General features: G+C 46.3%; 1 non-coding gene across 1 annotated transcript; it reads right to left on the reverse strand.

Moving 5' to 3' along the window:
* Nucleotides 1-9,223: 9,223 nt before the first annotated feature.
* Nucleotides 9,224-9,295, reverse strand: TRNAG-UCC (transfer RNA glycine (anticodon UCC)). The gene has a single exon. It is a non-coding gene; the product is annotated as a tRNA-Gly (tRNA).
* Between the last annotated feature and the right edge of the window lie 13,125 nt (nt 9,296-22,420).

Consider the following 22,420-nt stretch of genomic DNA (forward strand, 5'->3'; position numbering starts at 1 on the left):
AATATCCCTTTTTATGATTATTTGCCTTAGTTGGACAGTTATTTAGCTGGCTGTTTTTATTAGCTTCCCTTTTCTCAGCATGAAATGCATTAGCAGCTGGGGGAAATTCAGATATTTAATTTATCATTGTCTGCCAGACAACAGTGCTGATAAAACAAAATAGCAAACTTCTCCTTTCTGAATCCTAAATTTTATCCCTTTTTGCTTTGGACTTCTGGTTATTATTAGTTGCATTCCAGTAGTGCCTCAAGGCATCAGCTGAGATCAGGATCTCATTGTGCTAGGCGCTGTGCAAATGGTTAGCGATAGACACACCTGCCCCAAAATGCTGACAGTCTAAATAGAGAGGAAACAGAGGCACTGTGCAGAGACGGGAAGTGGTTTGTCTGAGATCCCACAGCAGGTCGGGGCATGGCTGGGAATAGAACCCTGTCTTGGTCACAGATAGTGGAAAATGTACAGAATGCCAAACCTACGTCTATGCATTACTTAGTCACTGAGAATTTCCTCCCTCCCCCTTTTGAAGTGTCTCATTCTGTTGAGAGGTGGGATGGCTGAGGTACAGGACTGGGCGTTACAAGATCCGAGTTCTGTTCCCATTTCTGCCCGGCCCCCTGTGCAACTTTGAGCGAGTCACTTCATCTCTCAGTGCCTGTTTCCTCAGCTGTAAAATCGTGATAACACCCAGCTCCAGGGAGGTTATGAGGATGACTTTATTTGTAATGCTTTGTGAGGTCCTTGGATGGAAGAACCAATAAAAGGCCTGATTCCCCATTGCCTTGCACTTTGTGTAGTCTCTTTTACAGCCCATTCTGTGCAGGTGTAAATAACTGATCAAGGCAGTGGAGAATCAAGCCCAGTGTGTTTAAACAAACAAAGTGTGGAACTGGAGGAAATAAGCTTGCCACAGTTGGGGAGAGATCCCCTGGCTCACACAGTGGGTTTGTTATTCTCCAGGAGCCTCGGTGAATTCCAAAACTTGAAATAAAACTTGAAATAAACAGCAAGCGTTAAATCCTTCCTCTGCTAAGCAATTTCTTTCACATCTGAGATCAGGGCAGTTCTCTCTAAGTCTGAGTTCCCAAACCTGCGGCCTCTTGATCCACACAAAAGGAAACTAAAAGAGGTCTCTGCAAATCTCCTGTGACTTAAGGCCAAAGGAATCATGGGAATCTTTCCATTGATTTCAGTGGACTTTGGACCAAGCCCTGAAGTCACGTTGTTGGGGTGAAGAGGTTTCTGTTGCAAGTAGAACCGTCTTTTCTTGGTCTTAACTAACCATCAGGCCTCTGGTCAGAAGTGAGCACAAAGGCTTTGCACTGCTAATATGCTCAATAAGTCCTAAGCTGGCCACCTCCCTGGGGTAAACTTCAGTCAGTAGGAATCTAACTTTCTTGAAATATATTATATTGAATTATATTGTGACCTATGCTTTATGTCCTGACAATAATGGAATATTGCATTCGGATCTGGACACTACACTGTCAGAAAAAGTTCCTCAGTCAGTTCACAACCATTTGACACTATAGTTTGGATTTTTTCCAAGTTCTTTATATTTGTATTTTTTTCAGCTCCCACCTGTGTATGGTATGAATCTTGGATTCTAAGAATCCCAGATGCTTAGCAGATGGTTAGCTTGAAAAAATAATCAAAGAGGCAGCAAAATTCTCTGTTCATGAGCTTCTATTTATTTCAATCTGGTGTTTTGCCTCACAACAAGACTAATAAGCAATTACTCTAGCATCTCAAATGCTTATGCAGTGTAAATGCATCTGTCTACCAGATTCAACATCATCAATAAAGCTGCCAAAACTGTTCATAATTCAATGATATATGCTTTGAGCATCTTTTTTAAATATAATTTAAAGATTGCAGTCCTATAATTCCGATGTTATTTTGTATGTATTTAAAATACCTCCAGCTGGAAGGATCCTTGCCTGGCATCACATAATCACCTCTGCCTATTTGGAGAAGTGGGAACCATGCCATTTGGCTTCTGTGCCAGCACTCCTTCCTGGCTGGCTTCAAGCAGAATTCCCCACTAGGATTGCTGGTACTTTAAGAGTCTCCTGGGATTTACTGGAAAGTCTCTGCATTTCCTTACATCCTGTCTCTTCTGGTAAAATTCACCCCTGTGCATTTCCTCTGCACAGAAAGTGAATATCATTCTTCACTGCTGAGCCCAAAAGGAGTGTTGACGGTCTTGTGTCCATTCAACATTACCTGTGTCCTATTCTGACTTTTGGGCCTACAAATTTACTCCTATTCTAAGCTCAAATGTAAGAGGAGAGTGGAAAGTTCATAAGATGTTACAGTAACCTATAATTTTTGCCCGTTTGAAAATTAACCATGAAAAATGGACTGAGTTCATCTGAGTTTATTTATTGAATATGATGACAAGTGCAAGAAAACCAGACAGAGAAACTGTCTGAGTCCAAACAACCAGTGCCTCTATAAATTAATAACCCCAAACCTATCCATCACTGTTTAATGCTGGACAGTGAAAGAGTTTATAAAACACCTTTAGCTCTTGGGGACATTGAGATCAATATCAATACAACAATTCCCACAGCTTCCCTCCAAGCTGGCGTTCCCCACGGTGCCCATCCCTGCGAAGAATTATTAAACGTCTTTTAAATGTGCGAACCAAACCTTCCTCTCTATCCCTATGACTCATTAATCCGGTCTGCTGGCAGCATGGTCTAACAGATAGGGCACTGGCCTGGGAATCAGGAGACCTGGGTTCCATTTCCAGTTGTGCTGCCAACCTGCTGTGTAACTTTGGGCAAGTCACTTCCCCTCTCTGTGGTTCTGTTTTCCTTTCTGTTTTTATTTATATTGTAAGCAATCTGGGGCAGAGTCTGCCTCTCACTATGTGTTTGTACAGCGCTTTGCATAATGAGGCCCTGATCTCAGCTGGGGCCTCCTGGTGCCACTGGAATAAAATAATTCAGACCGTATTCTCTTTTAACACTCGCTTTATATGCAACGTTACCAGCAGAACTTGGACACGGAGAAGAGAAGCTGTCTCTTCGTGTCGGCTGAAAATTAAATAGTCCTCTCACTCATAGTCTCGGCTTCTAACGTCTGGAACTAAGCAGATCTTGGTGTCCTCCTCCCCCTACCCCCACAAGAAAAATCAAAGCTGATATTTAACTCGAAGAAACCAGTAGGATACTGTAATGGTTGTATCCCCACACAGTTACAAAACCGTGAAATAGCGACTGCTGAGCATAATCGTATGAGTGGTCAGTGGCCCATGTGAAAAGAAGGGCGGATATCTGCCTACTGGAAGATCAGGCTGGTACCAATGTACAGAAGCCAGCATCAGAACTGGTAACTGAAACCCATGCTGGCAATTTCAGCAAAGAAGCCTGAGAACGAATGGACCGTGGCAACTGAGATAGGTAGAGTTATCCTAGGGATGCTTTTGGCCAAATACATTATAGTTTGGCTAAATGATGACCACAGCAGATATAGCTGTATAACAAGGCTCTTCTAACTTTTTCATTCTGCAGACAATGTCATGAGACAGATTCTCTCCTGGACTCCACCTCCCTTCCTTACGCTCTAATACCCCACTGCATGGCCCTCCATATTTCATTCCACAGACCTACTAGGAAGAGCTCTTTGGAGCCTACTTTTGAGAGCTAGTGAAGAGAGTTAAGCCAAGAAGAGGAAGAGAAAATGGATTGGGTGGTACAAGGAGATATAAAACTGATTGAGAAAGGGAAAAATCATGGGGAAGATCAGGAGGAAATTGCCCTAATGTTGACTAGACCCTAGCATAGTCTCAATGCTTGGCCCAGTATAGTTTTAAGGCTACACATGAGAATATTCTGTAGGGAAGCATGCAGCAGGATGGGCTAGATGGAACTTATGTTCACTCCTATTTCAGTCCCGGTATGGTTGTGACAGCTCTGTAGCAATTGTCATGTCACAAATGCTGGATTTTGGCACTAATGAGTGAATGGGCAAGAAATGCCAAATCTCTTGTTTTTCACCAAGATTAGGGGTAGCAGCAATGGGAAAGTTAATACAAAAGGAGTGCATTCTAGCTGGTAGTATTTATACAGCGCATACTAGGTCTGAGTCTCCGCTTGCTTCTAGTGCACCAGCGTCGATCCGAATTAATTCCATGGAGTTATAAAGGGAGAGGAAAATCTGGCCTGTTCTGTTACCCAACCTCTTGTTCAGTCAGAAATGCCACAGTGGTGGAACTGCCCGTAGAGTGTTGCTCATTTAAATCAATGCGTGGGAGCCCCATTGTGAAGTCGTAAACAAACAAACACAGGGGCAGATCTCAGCGAGTGTAAATAAAACTCAGTTGAAGTTGGTGCTCCATTGACTGACAGTGGCTGAGGATCTGGCCCACAGATATAAAGCCAGGATCATGCAATGCAGAATGTTCTCTGTTCATTTGTTCAGTAGAGCTCCATTTAATTTATTTATGCTAAGCCCTCATAGTAGCTACTACATGGCATCTTCCCAGGAACCATCAAGACCTGGGCACACTGGGTGAGAAGCAATGAAAGCAAGAAATAAGAAGACAAAACCCAAAACAAAACTGAACAAACGCATGCACCGGGAACATGGGAGGCGCTGCTATTTAGGCTACTTTCAGAGGTCACTTTAACAGAGGGTTTCTAAGCACCATGCAACTGTCTTGGGGTAGGGGTGGGGTATTGTACTGGCACCCATCTCATTGTATCGAGTGCCTCCCAGGTTAGCGACCTAGTGGGAGCACGGATGGACTTCTTGCTTATGGTGGAAAAGCGTTAGGAAAAAACAGATGTGCTAGAAAATGTTCTGCGGAACATCTTGCAAAAAGAACACAGCTTTAGTAATAGAAGACCTCTCCACAAGCAACTGTGCTGTTATGTTTCTGGAGGAGTGGGGAACCAGCTAATCTTGATCAGTGTATGGGATATGCAGACTGGCAAAGTGTAAATAAGCGAGGTCCTACTCTATATTGCTTTGTGGGGTAATATCTTTAAAAATACTTTCTTGCCTTTTAAGTTCCCACCGTCACATCCTAGGTTAATAAGTACGTTGTGTGGCAGACATTTGCTCAGAGTTTCTCCAGGGATTTATCCTGCATCCTCTATCATCAATCTATAGGCTGCTCTTGGTTCAGTGGCCAGAGCATAAGGGTGGGAGCCAGGAGACGTGCAATCTATCCCAGCTTTATTGCTGATCTGCTATGCCATTCCGTAGGTTCATTAAGCAATGGCCTTAAATTGCAGCAAGGGAGGTTTAGGTTGGACATTAGGAAAAACTTCCTAACTGTCAGGGTGGTTAGGCACTAGAATAAATTGCGCATGGAGGTTGTGGAATCTCCATCATTGGAGATTTTTAAGAGCAGGTTAGACAAACACCTGTCAGGGATGGTCTAGTTTTAGTCCTGCCATGAGTGCAGGGGAACTGGACTAGGTGACCTCTCGAGATCCCTTCCAGTCCTGTGATTCTATGATTGCCTCCAGGGGTGGACCAAGTTGGATCCCAGTTGTGCTAGGCACCATAAAGACCTATAATAAGACAGTGCCCACCCCAAAAGCTTCTCTCCATAAAGACAAGAAGTAAGTGGAGAAAGGAGGGGTAACAACAATATAACCCATGTTTTTCATAGACCAGCTGCAAGCACAACTGGTAAGTGTAATAAGCCAGTTGTCTTGGTTTGCAACCTGCCTAGCCATTATTATTGAATAGTATTGATCCCTTTTGGTTTTCTAGTGTCCAAACGAGAATGAATAGCAAACTCTCATTTCCAACCCCATCTGAATGATGCTCCCTTCTGAACCAGTCAGTGCTGCTCTGTGCATTGGCCAGATGGCTTCTCTCGAGAACAAGATGATGTCTTTCCTCCTGAAGGACTTACGTGGCTTCTGCAGTGCCCTTAGGCGCTGGCAACCAGTATTTCTCCCCTCGCCACATGGCACTGTGCTGCCTGATTGCCACCTTGGTGCTGTACTGGATGTCTTGTAGCTCTCTAAAGGTAGGTGCTGAGGACATTGGTAATTACTGTTGACTGGAATTTGTCACACGCCTCCCTGCTGGTTACCCCCAAAACAACTTTGTTACCAAGGCTGCTAACCCTCATCCTCACTGAGTTTGTTCTGGAATCTTGAGCTTTCCTGTCACGTCCACCTAGAATGTGTCAATGGCATTTCATCATCCCAGGGGCTCTGCCCAACTTCCCTGCTTGTTTTCTCACTAGGATGCAGAGGCAAACTTTTGTCGCCATGTAGCTAGATTATTGCAATTTGTGCGTCTCCTGACAGCAAAACACCATGTACAAATGCCTGATGGAAGGCCAGCAAACAACAATCACTTGTATTTTCCAAGCATCATGTTATTGTGTTGAAGGCCCCTCTCTGGCTTCAAGTGAAACAGCTAATCAGTTTAAAGGAACTGTTGCTTGCTAGAATTTGGCTCCTTCTTATCTCTGCTACCTAATTCACGTGTGCCCTCCTGGACAAATGCTTTCATCCCACTCTGAGACGTTATTGACTGTTCTTCCCGTCAGGACTGTGTTGTTTGAGTCAAGGTCCTCTGCTCATCTTTGCACATTCAGTATGTTGTTAATTTACTGTGCGTCTGTTTTCTGGCTACCCACTGCTGTGGGTTTCCCGTTCTGTTGTTTTTCATCATGCCTTATGCCTGAGTGTTAATGGAATACAGATTTCTGAACAAAGAGATCCCAATGATTAGGGTTTTTTTATTTTTTTGTTGTGGGTTGTTTTTTTTTAAGCCTTCTCATGAATAAGAATCTGAATTTATCAAGGCCAGAGGCAATCCGACACAATTCAATTTCTCTGCTCCTTCAGCTGTCTCTGTTCCTGGAAAACCACAAATTGAGGTACTTAAAACAAGAGACTAGGCATGACAGCCCAAAACTAGAAAACCCCAGAATTGGATATAAAGTTGGATAGTGAGAACAGATGTTGTTCAACTCTTGGGGCCACAGAACAGCTCACCCAGGGACGTTGGGGAAAGCTGTAGGGGTAAAAGTGTCCAAGGAAAATTGGATGCAGAGAAATTTGATATTTCAAGTCAGGAGAGACTGAACGTTGTTTCAGCCTTCTGAGGGCTGGTTGGTCTGTGTGAAGTGATCGGCTGTAAATGGTTGTGTCCACACCGCACAACCCACCATCCTGGGTAGCACTACTTGGATTCCTTTTTGTCCATCTCCATTGACAGGCAAATGGACCTTGGACCTGAACTCCCCTCTTAACGCAAATCTGGAAGGACTGTCTCAAGGAGTGAGGCATGTTGTAGGGGAAAAGGAAAGAGATTTGCATTGTCCTTGCCCCTCCTGTACCTGTTCTGTGGACCGAGGACTTCTTTTCTAGGGCTAACAATTCAATACCTGTCAGCAACTTTTGTGTTTGACTCACCTCTCTCTTAAAAGAAACCTAAAGAAATTACGATAGAACCACTCCTGCACTTATTCAGGAATCAGATGGCCCGGGAGGTCCTTCCCAGCCTATGAGGGCTGCAGAGTCCTGCTCTTCGCACTCCCTGAAGTATGAGATCTACCTGATGGAACTGTCCTTTAGTTTGTATTGTTTACATCCAGGCAAAGTCACCTTCTTAGGAATGCGCTGTCAGAATTAAAATCTCCACTAGCTGTGTAGCAAAAGGGGCGGGTTATACTGTAACAAGACCCTGGCCAGGTAGGAATTCACTGCAGTTACGGTGGTGCACCCCAAGACTGTTTAGAACTTCTTGGTGAGATCTGGGACAGAGAAGGCTGCTCGCCTGGTGTGGTAACTGAGGCTCTTTGAGGTGTGTCCCCCTGTGGGTGCTCCATTTCAGGTGTTGGTGCGTCCGGCTGCTGTTGCTCGGAGATTTTCAGTAGCCGTGTCCATCGGGGTCACGCATACACAGTAGCTGTCTCACGGCAGCGTTGGCACCTCTTCTGGCGCGCGTGCAACCCAACCCCCTCCGTTCCTTCTCAACCACCCTCGGCCTGAGACGGACACTCCTTGTGTGTCTGATGCCCCGCTGAGTCGCACATCCCTCAAATCTGCACTCCCTGTAGTAACCGAAAGGCAAGAGCCAGGCATGACCACGATCTCCACCTCAAACTGGTTCTTATGGAGAAATCACTCCAACCACACAAACTGGGATGACAGACCACCTCCTCTGTGGCTCCCCATCGGCTTCAGAACTGACTAAAGACTGGGCTCACTCCTCAAAAGTTTTGAGGAAAAGAACATCGACCTCTCTGTGGAGAGAACTGCACCAAAAAATAAAAAGACAGTCTCTCCTGCTGGGTCGCTGTCCTCGGTGCTGACACCACACCATTGAGGCATTGGGCACCTCTGGTACCATCTGCCCCAGGACCTCTGCCAAGCCCAAGGCGAGGGACAGGAAGTCAAGGCATAAACATAGACATGCCTCCTCCATGTCACCAACCACACCAGTGCGAGAAACAGCACGAAGACCCTCACCGACAGTCGTGGTGAGATGAGGCATAGAACACAAACCCTCCCTATCTAAGGGTGCTGGACACTGACACTTAAGGCAAAGGAGAATTTCCATTAGGAGCCAGAATTGTGCCTGTGACACAACTGAGCCAATCAGATTTTTATCTCTACTCTACAAACTAATGAGTTCACCACAGTATTCTGAGTAGGGTGTGTCCAACTTCTATTAGCAATGCCTGCTTAGGAGCTTCTGGTTTTGAATGCAGATTAACCAAGGCTAACTGGTCAGATGGGCTTCAGAGATTATTATTCTCAATGCAATAACCACAGCAAAAGCTGGTATTGATTCAGACTCCTTTGCAGCTGCAAAGAGATTGCTGGTGCTTTAACAAACAATAACCACTTGGCTTAATGCGGAAGGGGCTGGGCCAATCCAGGTCCTTACTAGATTCCTATATTATCTCTGTTTCCACTGCCAGACCCCCAGAAAAGTTTCCATTTTTAGAGAGATTAGCTCATGACCTGGCAGAAGATGCCAGACTGTTCCCGTGGTATTGGGGTAAAATACAGTCTTTGTAAAAGTTACACTGAGTGAACTGATCATAGAATATCAGGGTTAGAAGGGACCTCAGGAGATCATCTAGTCCAACCCCCTGCTTAAAGCAGGACCACTCCCCAATTTTTGCCCCAGATCCCTAAATGGCCCCCTCAAGGATTGAACTCAGAACCCTGGGTTTAGCAGGCCAATGCTCAAACCACAGAGCTATCCCTCCCCGCAAACATCATATCCTTGCATTGGCTGGGAATTGAACCCAGGTCAACTGCTTGGAAGGCAGCTGTGCTCACCACTGTACAACCAATGCACCACAGATGTTGTGATGTTGGGGGGGGTTGTTTTTGTTTTTTTAAATTAACCCTCCTGAACAAGTGAGGTTGGTTGAAGTGACTTTGTTTTTCTGGATCCTCTAGGCTAACAAATATTGGCAGTAGGTCAACAAAAAGGGGATGGAGATTGATAGATAGATAGATATGAGAGAGAGAGAGAATATAGTCATTGGGCTTTTTGTCATCAACACAGTTTTAAACATGCACTTGCTGTTTCTAGTCACTGAATCATTCACAGCATTGCCAAAAGTGTCCCCAGTGAGAAGGCAGGGGGGCTCCAAGCCTGTCCAGGCACCCCATTAGAAGAGAGGCTTACAGACCCTGAGCTCACCAGGACGTCTAGGACATCCTTTGCCCAGCTCTGTGAAAATTGCAGAAAATGCTGGTGCTCACAGACTCTAGAGCTGATTAATGAGCGAGGAGTTATTGAGCCAGTGCAGGAATTGCCTGGTCAAATTCCATGCAGGGAGGTCAAGCTAGATGATCATAATGGTCCCTTCTAGCCAGAAAATCTGTTTTGCAGTCATACTGAAGCCACTGGGAGTTGCTGTTTGCTCAGAATCTCTGGTGACTTATTTCAGCTCCTAAATGAGGATCTGGTCTAGGTGCCTAGCTTCAAGCATCTGACTTTGAAAATGTCATACTATATCATTTGGACGTGACAACTGTGTGATCTGTTGTGGAACTATGTGACAAAATGCAATCAGGCATGTCTGGACAGCTTCTCTGCCTTCTGCCCACTGCTCCATCTCTACCATAACTGCTGTGAACGTTCCAAGCCTTGCAGCCAGCAACTTTTGGGGGGTTTGTAACAATTTGTCACACCAATTTTCTTTCATTTTTTCCAAATGTGGCGCTTCTCTCAAAGTGACCTTGATCCTGAGGTGCAGAGCAGGGGCCGTTCAGTCCAGGACCAAAATAACAAGCTTAAGATCCAGCATCTTATCAGCCATTGGGATTAGAAATAGGAGCTTCATAGCACTAAAGAATGCCAAATAACTCTTCCCTTTCCAATCGTACGAGATGTTTGTTTCTCGGCTGAATACATTGTGAGAGATCAGACCTTAAAAAGGAGACCTTTGGCTTCACAGAGAAGCTAGCTGGAAAGCTCTTAAAAAAATGATCTCAAAGCTTTATTAGTTTCCCTCTCCCAGTAAGGCCTGTACAGGTGGATTCATGGTACTAAGACTGGCTTTATAGCCAAAGGAATGCAAAGAACAGTACTGCTAGGAACATTTTAAAATACTTCCCAGGAGAATGAGGTGGCCTATACGGGCTAGGTGACGGTGTGGTATAAATGTTTCACTGGCCCTTGTAAATAATGCAGCCCCCACAAAATCATGTGGATAAAACCTTTGATCAAAGCTGTACTGCTATAGCGAATACAGTCAAACCCTGATCCCATTACTTAGGAGCCTGAAGGAATCAATGGGATTCCTCACGGGAGTAAGGAAAGTGGGATCTGCCTCTGTGACATTTGCTTGCATAACACCTAGCACAGTTGGCCCCCAACATAAGCAAGGCCTCTGATATTGCAGAAGCACCTAATGTTAATAGCCATATAACCTTAGGTTTTCCCCATTTCAAAACGTGATTCTTTTGGTGGAGGGTTGTGGGAGGGGCAGGGGAGGATGCTGTGCTGGTGATTATGCTCTTTGGTTTTGCATAGATATGGATGGTGTTATTTGCATGAGAGAAACTTGTGGAATGTAGAGATCAGTAGCCCTAGAGACTGAAGTCTCCTGTCTGTCTATAGAAAGGATCAAGCATGGGAAGTAGCAGTTACATGTTTGCCATGGACCACCCACTCGTGTACAGCGGGACTGGGATTTTCAAAGGAATTTAACGGAGGTAAGCACCCAACTCCCTTAGACTGGGATTTCCAAACGGGCATAGATACTTAGCTCAGCCATGGAGGGAACACTTCTAGGGGGCTGTGGGAGGAGTTAATTCTCCCTGGCCCAGTCAGTCCATGACCTCTCTATCGAGATTACCGACTAGGGGGCCTAGGGCAATGTAAGCCAGCAGGCAGAGCACCGGGGAGAGCCACAACTGGCCTTGCGAAAGCAGATCTCAGAGGGAGCATCATAGCCGTGCCGGAGCTTGAGGATTTGGAGAGAGTAGAGCATTAGGCTGTTTCTCCGGAGAAGAGAGGCTTCGTCAAATTCTTATGCTGTCTCAGTTTCCTCATGTTAACTCTCGATGCAAGTTCTGCGCCATGTTTGCTCATGTTACCGGGCCACACAGCTTTATCTTACATTTGACCCGAATGTGGGGGGGGAAAGAGCAACTTAAAATCTATATTACAGCCTTAGCATGCCTTCTGTCCCAGCAGGAGAATTCCACTCTCTAACACAGAGCTGTAGGGGTTGAAGTATAGTCTGGGTTTGTGTTTGTTTAAAGACTTTGTCAGGCACCAGCACTGTGTATATATCTTTGTCTCTCCCGCAACAAAAATAATCCGGCTGCAATCAAAACTTGGCCCCTGTTATCTTGACAGTTGTGATGATGATGGATGAAGATGGGTTTAGGAGATCAAACACAAGACAATCTGTACTGCAGAACAAACCACCTTAGATTTTTAAATGCCAATGTGACATCTGGTGTACTCAATAAAGCAAATCACTTTAAAATTCCTCCACTGTCCCTTAACCCCACCCCTTCTTTTCCTTCTTTAGAGAATCATGGGATTAGAAAGGACAGCAAGGGCCTTTTAGTCTAACCCCCGGCCCAGATGCAGGATTTATAAATTAATGCATCCGATGAAGTGAGCTGTAGCTTACGAAAGTTTACGCGCAAATAAATTTGTTAGTCTCTATGGTGCCACAAGTTCTCCTGTTCTTTTTGTGGATACAGACTAACACGCCTGCTACTCTGAAACCTATAAATTAATAGGTTTCTCCAAAGCTATTTTAATTTTATTCCACACATTTATTTTGTGTGTTTCTCTGATAAGGGTGGACCACTGAGTGAAACTCTAACAGCAGGCTTCTCTTTCTCTGACCACCCGTATTTTTGCTCTACTTAACACTAGTTTTCTGCGTGGAGGACTTTTTTAAAAGTTACCTTCTTCCAAATCTTTACTGTGGTGCATTGAGAGAACTTCATTACATGTTTACCGGATGTAAGTAAATGTTTCTCAAATCAGGCAGATCAAAATCCCACCAAAGACTTCCAGTGACCGTATTAATGATTGGGATTGTCATCGCTTTCATGAGACTGCATATCCATAGATACGATGATACCAACCTCTCCCGCCAGTTCTTTTCTTTGCCCTTAAGGCATAAAATATTAAAGGGGTGTTGGAGTGTGTGACGCTACGACTGAGATTTAGGAGGATGATGTTGCATTTATTATTTGTCAGATGGTACATCGGAAGCACCATGTAGCCTTCAGGTTGAGCATCATTTAGGGGGAAATATGAGAAGGAGAAATTGGGCTGAAATTATGCTCTGGAAGCAAAGAACTTGCCTCTTCTATTCATGACAGATAAAAAGCAAGATTGACACACAATGGAGTTATTTAATTTCATAGTATGTGGCTTCTGCAGAATGTGAAATTTGCTGTGACTACTTGAAGCAAAACAGGTTGGGTTTTCCGATTTTTTTTTTTTTTTTTGCATCATTCTGTTAGTGGTACTGCCATCATGAGCAGCTGGAAGGCTGCATAAGTTCCGCGCTAGGCACAGGGACATCCAGCCATGTCCCATCAGTGTTCAATGAGGGTTCTGCCCACAAATCCTCATGCATGGCAGGGAAGACTTAAACATGTGGCAATGGCTGACAGTTACTCCCACGCATCTTAACCATGCCCTTGATATTTGCACCTACTCCTTGCAAAAGGTTTTGCTCCAGTGGGGCTTGCAGGTTGGCAGAGTTGGGGGAGGGAGGGGAGAAGCAGATCAAAACCTTGTAGAAAAGGATTCTCAATCAAAATGGCTCAGTTTTGAGGCCTGTTCTTGAGAGAGACTGGGCCGTTGATGGGAGCTGAGGGTGCTCAGCATATCTCGGGATCAAGGCCTCTCCCACGAACATGAAACCAGCTGAGATTCATTTGCTTTTCGGTTGGTTGCATATTTAGCCTTGCACGGTTCTGTCAATAAGCCCTACGTAGGACTAGGCAATCATGGAGTGAACCAGTGCCTGCATTGAAAGAGCTGTAAGTGGAAGAAAATACGGGAAGGTTCCCATGGAGAAACAATATGGGAGTTAAATTGCGATGAGCTATTATGCTCCTGTAGGGAATTATTAAACAGGAAGGTGGTGACTCCCCTTTTTATTTGGAATTAGTGGATACCTGAAAACTGAGCTCAAAATGTAGTTGGAAGCTAAGTATAACTCGGGGCAATTCGTGCGACACAACATTGTATTAAAAATATAAAAATAGTTTGCTAAAACCAATCATATTCAAACCTATATTCATTTACTAACATCGTGTATGGCAGATCTGTGAATAACTTTTCATAATTAAAAAAAGATTCACTAGAAATATGACTTATTATTTGTATCCCCATAGCATCTAGGAGTCCTAGGGAGTAGGACCCCATGGTGGTAGGCACTGTACCAACACAGAACCGAAAGACGGTCCCTTCCCCCAATGAGCTTAAGATGTGAGTATAAGACAAGAGACAACTGATGAGGGAATATAAGGAAAGAATGAGACTTACTGATAGGCAGTGGTATCAGTGCATCAGTGGCCTTAGCATCATTGTGTTTTGTAGGCATCCTGGCAAAGGAGAGCTTTAAGGAGGGATTTGAAGGTGAATAATGAGATAGCATTGTAGTTGTTTTCAGAGACCTCATGGGACAAAGCACAAAGTTAGTGCTTTGAGATCCTCAGACGGCAAATACTATAGAAGTGGAAAGTATTGTTATTCATGTAAACAACATGACAGTGGGTTGATCCACACTAAACCCTAGGAAACAGACATTCTGCGTTTTCACAATGTTTCAAAATATGCTTGCTAGTGACAAATCTAGGGAATGATCTTTATACTTCTTAGCATTTTCTGTAATACTTCAACGTCACTAACTAATCTTCACCACATCCCCGTGAGGTGGATGGGTATAGATTATTATCCTTACTTTACAGGCTGAGAAACTGAGGCAGAAAGGCGAAATGACTTACCCAGGGCACCGGTTAGTCTGGCACTGAGTCAGGATTAGAACTGAAGACCCCCTGATTCCCACAGCTGTAATTGTACCACCACATATGGCCTCGTTTTTGGACTTCAGTGCCCATTCTTAAGGTGTGTGTGTGTGTGTGTGTGTGTGTGTGTGTGTGTGTACATGCTTACACACAGTCTGAAGAATAAGGCACTGTATATAAAGTTCTTTTTCAACTCAGAGGCTTTTTTACATTAGTGTAGGGAGAAGAAATAAACTCTAATTACCCAGCTGTTTTGTGTCCTTCCCAGCTGAAGGAGCAGGAAGGTGCATGTGAGGGTGGCTTTCTTAATACTCCCAGGTGTCTGTGTGCCTTTAAGCACCGCACAATGTGTTTCAAACCACTTAGAAACTTTCTAGGGGTTAGTAAAAGTTATTTCTCTATATACCTCCTCCATACAGCATAATGATTTTTTCTTCCCTGCCAGCAGAGCTGTGATGTGGTGGCTGTGATGAAAGACTCCGTCTCACCTAGTCATTCGCTTACACAGAAAATGTCCACCCCAGAGATTGCGGCAGTGGCATTTAGTTTCCCAGTGCTGCTATTGGGCAAACACTGTGGCTGGTATTTCCCTTAAGAAAGAGAAGTTTCCTCTCCAAGACTGTGTGCTTCTGGAGACAGTGCGGGCCTGTGAGAGAGCGTTCAGATCGTCTCTCCCCTCGCCCCGTTTGTGCACAATTATTGAGGTTCTCTGTCTCTCTGACACACTCTTGCTCTTTCAGCTCCGTTTGATAATGCTCTGTGGGCACAACAAGCCATACAATTGATGCCGAAGTGTGTGTCGGCAAGAGAACCCTGAGCTCTCAGCTGGATGTAGGTCCATGCGCTCTCCTGCTCTGCCCTACAGCTAAATTTAGAAGTGGGACAGAGGCCTTCTCAAAATAACAGAAGTCCCATCAGTCACACCCACGCCCCCACCCCCAGCATGGTTTAAGAGCAATCTATTTTTCTTCAGCTTTACCTGGCACCGGATTTAAACTGGTCCCACACAATTTAGCAGCAGTTTAACATCACATCTTAGCTTAAAGTGGTGCAACTTTCTTGTGTGGAAAAAACTGGGGCTTTTTTACCACACTGTGTATGTTGCACCAGATCAGACTCCTCCTAGACCAGATGTCCCCAAACTCTGGGGCACGCCTTCCAAAGGGAGGGTGGAGACTGTCCGGGGGGGGGGGGGGGGAGGCGTGGCAGAGCCCAGGCCAGCCCCCATGGGGTTCATGGAGGGAGTGCCACCTAGCACCTCCCCACCCCCAGCTCTGCTCCAGTCCCACCCCCAGCCACAACCCCAGCTCGCATCTCCACAACTGGCCCCATCCCCAGCCTCGGTGCGGTTCGGTTTCTGACCCTGCGTCAGCCCCCAGCCTCTGCCACTGGCCGTGGCTCTGTTCCTGGCCCAGGTACAAGGCGGGACCGGGAGCAGAGTCGCACCTGGCTGCAGGCCTGGCTGCCAGACCCCACCACAGTCCAGCTGCGGCTCCCCTCCCACCCCAACCCCTATGCAGCATAGCTATGGCCTTAGACTTTCTTATTTAGACTCTCCAGGCCAGAATCAAATGAGACACCACCCGCCCCCACACACACACATTTATACCTGATTCACCCCCTCCTCCCTCTTAACTCACACTTTCTCCTGGCTTTTTTGCCATACAAGGGGCTATGACACTCAGACACTGCTGGAGCCAATGTAAGTAATTCTAAGAGAGTCTATTCGAATGGAGCTTACCTCATCCTCTCTCGCTGTTACACACCGCCTCACTCATTCTGTCTTGCCCACATGCCCATAGATTACTGCGGCTCTAATATTATAAAATCGCTCCTGTCCTGCATACATGCCAGGCTTTGCAAGGGACCGGGTAGGTGCAGTGATAGTTGAAATACTTGGGCCTAGATGCTCTTTGGAGTGAGCAGCAGGAGGGGATAGCGGGCTCAGGAAATTCTGGGGTTCACTTCAGAGTTGCCTTGGAATGTCCATCTTGGGAGGAGAGAGGCTTGGGGGAGTGTGGAAGCGGTGGGAGGAATGGATGGAGCAACCACGACATTGTGCCAGCCTCTCTGGTGTGAAGAGAAGCTGCCTCCTCCATTGCAGCCACCCGCTCCTCTGCCCGCACATGCCCCCCTCCAGGAATGGAGGCCCAAGGCAGGTGTTGATGCTTCTTTGGGGCCCCTTTAACTCCTGCATGTCCACCAGGCTCTGAGGAGAGGGTGCAACTCATCCCTTGGTCCAGCCTCATGCTATAGACTTGAGATGGGCAGGTGGGAGAAAGCATTTTTGAGTCTCTACTCACCACCTCCCATGTCCCCTGGCCAAGGTCACCAGGCCAATGGTATGTGTATCCCCATAATATGTATAAAATTGTCCTTCCTAATCAGCGATGAGGCGCGTGTGTCCAGTCTGTCTCTCTCTGTGTTTCTCTCTCGTGGTTGATGTATAACAGACTGTAGTGGGGTGGTCACCCGCTCCGGGCCTGAAAGGGTTACAGCCTACAGGGCTGGGGCGGTGAGCGAAAGGCGAGACTGATGGGGAAGGCACCTTAGCTGGAGCCACGTCCCAATCAGGCCACAGCTGGCCCTATAAAAGGCTGTGAGCCAGGCGCTCAGGCTGGACTCTCCCTCTAGCTGTGGAGAGAGATGGGCCTGGCTGCTTGGGAGCTGAGTAAGGTACCTAGAGTAGAGCAGGACTGGGGAAGCTCCAGCCTGGAAACCCCCCAGGCTGCAGGCCTTGTTAAAGTCCAGGAAGGGTACTGGGGTTGCAGAGGTGCAGCCCAGGGTAGGCAAAGGCAGCAGGTCCAAACCCCTCTTTGCCAATGATGAATGGCTTGTACACTGCAGTCTGCCCCAGTGAGCTGGGGCTAGATGGTGACTGGCAGTAGCCATAGACTGAGGTGAGGTGGGGATAGAGAGTTGGGGGTTCCCCTGGGTGGGGAGACCCAGAGAGAGGGTGTACCGCCAGGGGTCAGCACCCAAGATAAAGGGGCACCGGGGTCCAGGAGGGACACGGGAGCCTGGGGCAAGCGGAACACCGGCCTGCAGAGTGTGCTCCGGAGGCTGGAGAGCTAATTCCTAGGACGACCAGCGGGAGGCGCCGTGCCAGTGAGACCCACCTCGCTACACAGACAATAAAAACAAAGCTTGCAACAAACAGAAAGAAATGGAATAATCTTTTCTATGTCAGAATGTATTAAAATGCTTTGACTCTCTCTGGCTTAGCCAGTTGGGCAGAGGCTCCTGCAGAGCACAATAATCATGAAGGATTGTAACCTGGCTTAATAGCTGTGGATATTTTCTAGTTCATTGTTGTCTCCTCTTTTTTTCTTTTTTTTTTTTTTTTACATAGAGCCAAGTGCCTGAAATTCACATTTCAGTAGGCAGTATCTGCACTGTGCAAGCAAGCACTGTGTCCCCTTCTTTCCCCCATCTATTGTTAAGTTCCCTCACAGAATCCCCTGAGTATCTGATGTAGAATTTTTGCTATGGTACATTTAAAATATCCACATTCAGCATGTGAGTGGATCAGAGCATTGTGTCTATTAGGGACAATTCTGGCCTTCAAGGGAGTGAACTGGATGATCTAATAGGTCTTTCCATGTGTTGCATTTACCCCTCTGGGACACTGAAGATTTGAGGAAGGATAATCTTGGGTGAAAGCACTGCACTGGGACTGAAATACCTGGGTTCAGTTCCCAGCTCTGCTTCAGGCTTCCTGTGATGTTGGGCAAGTTACTTAGCATGTCTGTGCCTCAGTTCCCCAGCACTAAAATATGGATTAAAAACACTTTTCTCACCACCTTTTATCTCCAGATTGTTGTGTAAATCCTCTGAGGGATGGCTCGTTTCTTAGTAATATGTGGTGGCCGCTGTCTTAGCCAGCACACCAAGGACTGAACCAGAGACCATCAGAGCTCAGTGTGTGAGTCTCTCCAGCTTGAGCAAAGGAGTGAGACAGCGTAGCTGGGAAGCTGTAAAAGACGCTCATCCTCTGTGGGTCGGGCACGGAGCGGGTGTCTAGCACCGTGGCCAGTAGGTTACAGCAGCGCAGTGGGAGCGCCAATCTTGGTTGCAACCCCTCGGCACTGCTATAATAATGACTGTCCTGCTCAAGCAGCCTTCATGCCTGTCTGAGGAAACTGCCCCCACGTCCATGGGAGCATTCACTGACTAGCCCTTTATTTGAGGGCCTGGAAGAATGTGTGGACCTGTGAGACTTGGGCTAAAGGGAGGTAAAAATTTCCACTTTTGTGAACATTAATATCGTGCTTACTCTGACTCAGTAATGTCCAAGCTCTGGCCTCAATATTACCTGTCTTAAGAAGTCATTTCTTACAGTGATAAATCATGCTTAAGCCAAAGAATCAGAAATAACTGGCCGTATACCCTATTAGCCATTTTATTCTCTAGGCCTTTCCCCTCTCCATTTATCCGTTTCCCCTCTTTCTTTCGTAGTCATTCTCTGACAGGTGGGTTTTTTTTGTTTGTTTTTGTTTTGTTTTTAATTCTTCACCCACTTTCCTTACATTTGTTTCCCCTCCACCCTTTTTCCATTCTGTTCTTAACTCTATTTAACTCTTGTTTCTGGACTGCTCTTTTCTTCCCCAGAAGGTTTTGTGAAAGCCACAACATAGAAATGTCCTGGTTTTCAGAGGTGCTGATAGAACTCAAGCAGGGGTGTCTGCCTCTCTTTAGCGGCTGATCCACCAAACAGGAAAAGAGCCTGCTACAGCTGCTGGATGAGGGAGCTGAGCCCTTTAGCTGGAGCAGTTGAAGTCTGCTTTTAGCACTATGGGTCATTAGAGGCGTTTGAAAACAAGACCTAAGAAGGGAAGTTTGTTGTTCCAACCATCCACAATTCTGGTTGACAACTGGAAACTGCAGCTGCTCCATCTGGTGGCTCCATCTAAGTGTGCCCCGTTAATGATGAGCTAAAATGCTATCTGATACAACTGACCAAGGTGTCAAATCTCTCCCCTGGGACTCCAGTGGGAGTTTTGCCTAAGTCAGGACTAAGGAATAGATCATGCCCCAAGTAGAGGGAGACCCAAGGATGGGCCAGATAAATCTCCAAAATTCCAGTGTGGGGTTTCCATGTAGGTGGGCCACTCCCTGAAGAGTAGTACAGATGGGTGGCCCAACTAATCTTGGGTGGCACACATCCCAAGACCCCATGGAGAAAATATCATGGGTTTAGGGCATCCCAGCAGCAGCTATGTTTCTCTGCCACTATTCTCTGGGACCCTGACTTCATAGGAGCCTCGCTCCAGTGATCTCTGTGCCTGGTCCTCAGACACCTTCCCCAGAAGGGAGCTTACATGTGGCTAGGTGTAAGTGGTGGGGAGTCAACCCTAACAATATTTCCCCCATGGGTTTGGAGACATAAGAGGCTGTGGAGAGCAGCTATTTCCCAGCTCTGCTTGTTCATCTGCTGCAGCTGGGCCCCAGACTCCAGGGCGGGAGAAATGAAGCTATTTTGACTCCACCACCTCCAGTAAAGTCAAGCCATTTCCAAGGGCTTTCAGCCCTTCCATGGGAAAGAGCAGGCAGGATGCTGGCAGACCAGGTGCTAGCTCACGGCAAAGACCCCGTGTCTTAACTGAACGCTGACAAATACGTGGCTGGAATCCGTCTGGCTCACGTGTTTTAGTGGTATTAAAATAGGTATTTGAATTCTAAGAATGTGTTTAGACCTTAATGCAGGCAGCAGCAACTCACAGGCATTCAATAATCTCACCATAACAGCTGTATCCCATGTTGTAAGGTAATATTTGAGCAGCTTTTATTGTGCACCTCTATCACTGTGTAACTTACCAGACAGGAGAGAGAGATAATTAGAGGGAAGTGCTGAGCTTCAACAGAAGGTGTTCTGTCCTTCCCGACAGGAAAGGTCCAGGGACACCAGGCTGCTGTGAGACGTTAGAGGACAAAAGACTTTGTCTGCTCTCCACCCACTCCCCGTGAAGATGAGTCATGCACGTGGATTCCTCCCATCAGCTGAGCTTGAAGCTCCGAGCATGTGGTAGGAGGAGGATTAACAAGTCGGTCATCTCTATGCCACTTAGACTTTGCAGGGCAAGGATTTTCTAGGCATAAGCAAGAGATGCTTAGCCTGGGTTCTCCCTAAAGGACATATAGAGCTTGCTTATTATAGAAGCTTCTATTAGTTTTTGACCTTAAGATTGCAATGCATTTGTGTATATATCTTCACTTGCTTTAACCATAAAGACTAACAGATTTATTTTCTAAGGCTAACTCCCTTCTCTTCCTGGGTCAGTATAATAATGTCTGCATCTGTAATTTTCACTCCATGCATCTGAAGAAGTGGGTGTTTTACCCATGAAAGCTTATGCTGAAATAAATCTGTTAGTCTGTATCCACAAAAACAATAAGGAGTCCGGTGGCACCTTAAAGGCTAACACAGCTACCCCGATACTTGCTTTAACCTTGTAACTAACTAGTTTCCTTTCCCTAATTAATAAATCCATATGTAGTTTATTAGAGGATTGACTACAAAGCGTTGTTGGGGTGAGACCAAAGATGTGATTGACTGGGGGTCAGTGACTGGTTCTTAGGGTGTAACCTGAATATTGCTGTGATCCTTCATGTAAGGGACGAAGGCAGGAGACTGTCTGAGATCCATGGTTAGACCGTTAGAGTCCTGAGGAGTTTCCACTTGATGATTAGTTGATGACATCGAAGTATAGAACTCACAGCCAATTTGGGGTTTGTGCCCTGCTTCAAAGCTGTCTGCCCTGAGGCTGGTGCTCATGCTCTTGGGTGACTGCAGGCAGCATTCCAGAAGGAAGGGTGGTGGTCTGGCTGTGAGTAAGGAGGTCAGGGCTAGGCCTTGGAGTGCACTGATGAAGTCTTTGAGTCACAAAAGCTCATGTTATCTGGGGCATACCCCTGGCATGTAAAGCGTTCTCACCTCAGCGTTCTGCCAGCTCCTACAGGAAGAGACACTGCCCGCCGAGACTGAGCTGTGATAAGTGCATGCAAGCAGCACCACTGGCTGCAGTTGGCATGAGGGTCTTGCTGGAGGAGGCCATCTTGTATTATATGAGAATCCTCCCTTCATCCATACCACTGGGCAGGCGCGTAAATGGCTACGCAAGGCAGTGGGGAGTTGGGACCTGTATTATAATGGGAGGTTAGCAGCAGCACCACAGTTCGGCTGTGAAACAGGCTTAAAGTGAGGCACATCTGAGGCACCTGTTTGTTTTTCTCTAAAAGTAGCTGGCCTGTGCATGTGACGTCGAAAACTGAAGACCCATTTCACACAGGTTAATATTTTTACGTAGTTTGGTTCCTCGTCAGAATTAATAGGAAGGCTCTGGCATTGGGCTCCGGCTGATATTTGTCCTCAGAAGCTGGTGACAGGTTAAGGTCAGACTGCTATCACCCCGACGTACCAAACCACCCCATCCCAGCACTGTGTGCACTGCACCAAACACCCACTGCTGTGGTGGGAGAAGGTAGCTGGGTGAAAGGGTGAAACAGAAGATGGATGCAGTAACGGGAAGGCTCATGCCTGTGCGGGGAGGAGGAGTGCATCTAAACTGTTCAAGAGGCTTAACTTTCCCATCCTTTGCCTTCATGGGTTTGTGGGAGATGCGTATGGAGCAACGAAGGGTGGAAGTCACAAGGGGGACTTAGGTGCCTAAAGTACCAGTTTGGGGCCTAAGTTCAAAAGATCTTCAAGACCTCCACTCAGTTGCCACCTAACTTTGTAGGCACCCAAATCTATGTTTCTGCCAGCTGCCTCAGGCCAGTGCTTTGTGAACTCAGCTGGGTGATAGGAGCCGCAAGTTCAAGTCCCTGCTCCATATTAGGCAGACTGGGGAGTTGTATCTGGGTTGCTCAAAGCCTGGGTAAATGCTTTAGCCCAGTAGCTCCGTCCTGGTAAAAGATTTGGTGCACAAGCCAGAGCAGTCTCCAAAGAGGGTTCA

This window comes from Natator depressus, chromosome 16 (assembly GCF_965152275.1).
Source record: "Natator depressus isolate rNatDep1 chromosome 16, rNatDep2.hap1, whole genome shotgun sequence".
Taxonomy (NCBI): Eukaryota; Metazoa; Chordata; order Testudines; family Cheloniidae; genus Natator; species Natator depressus.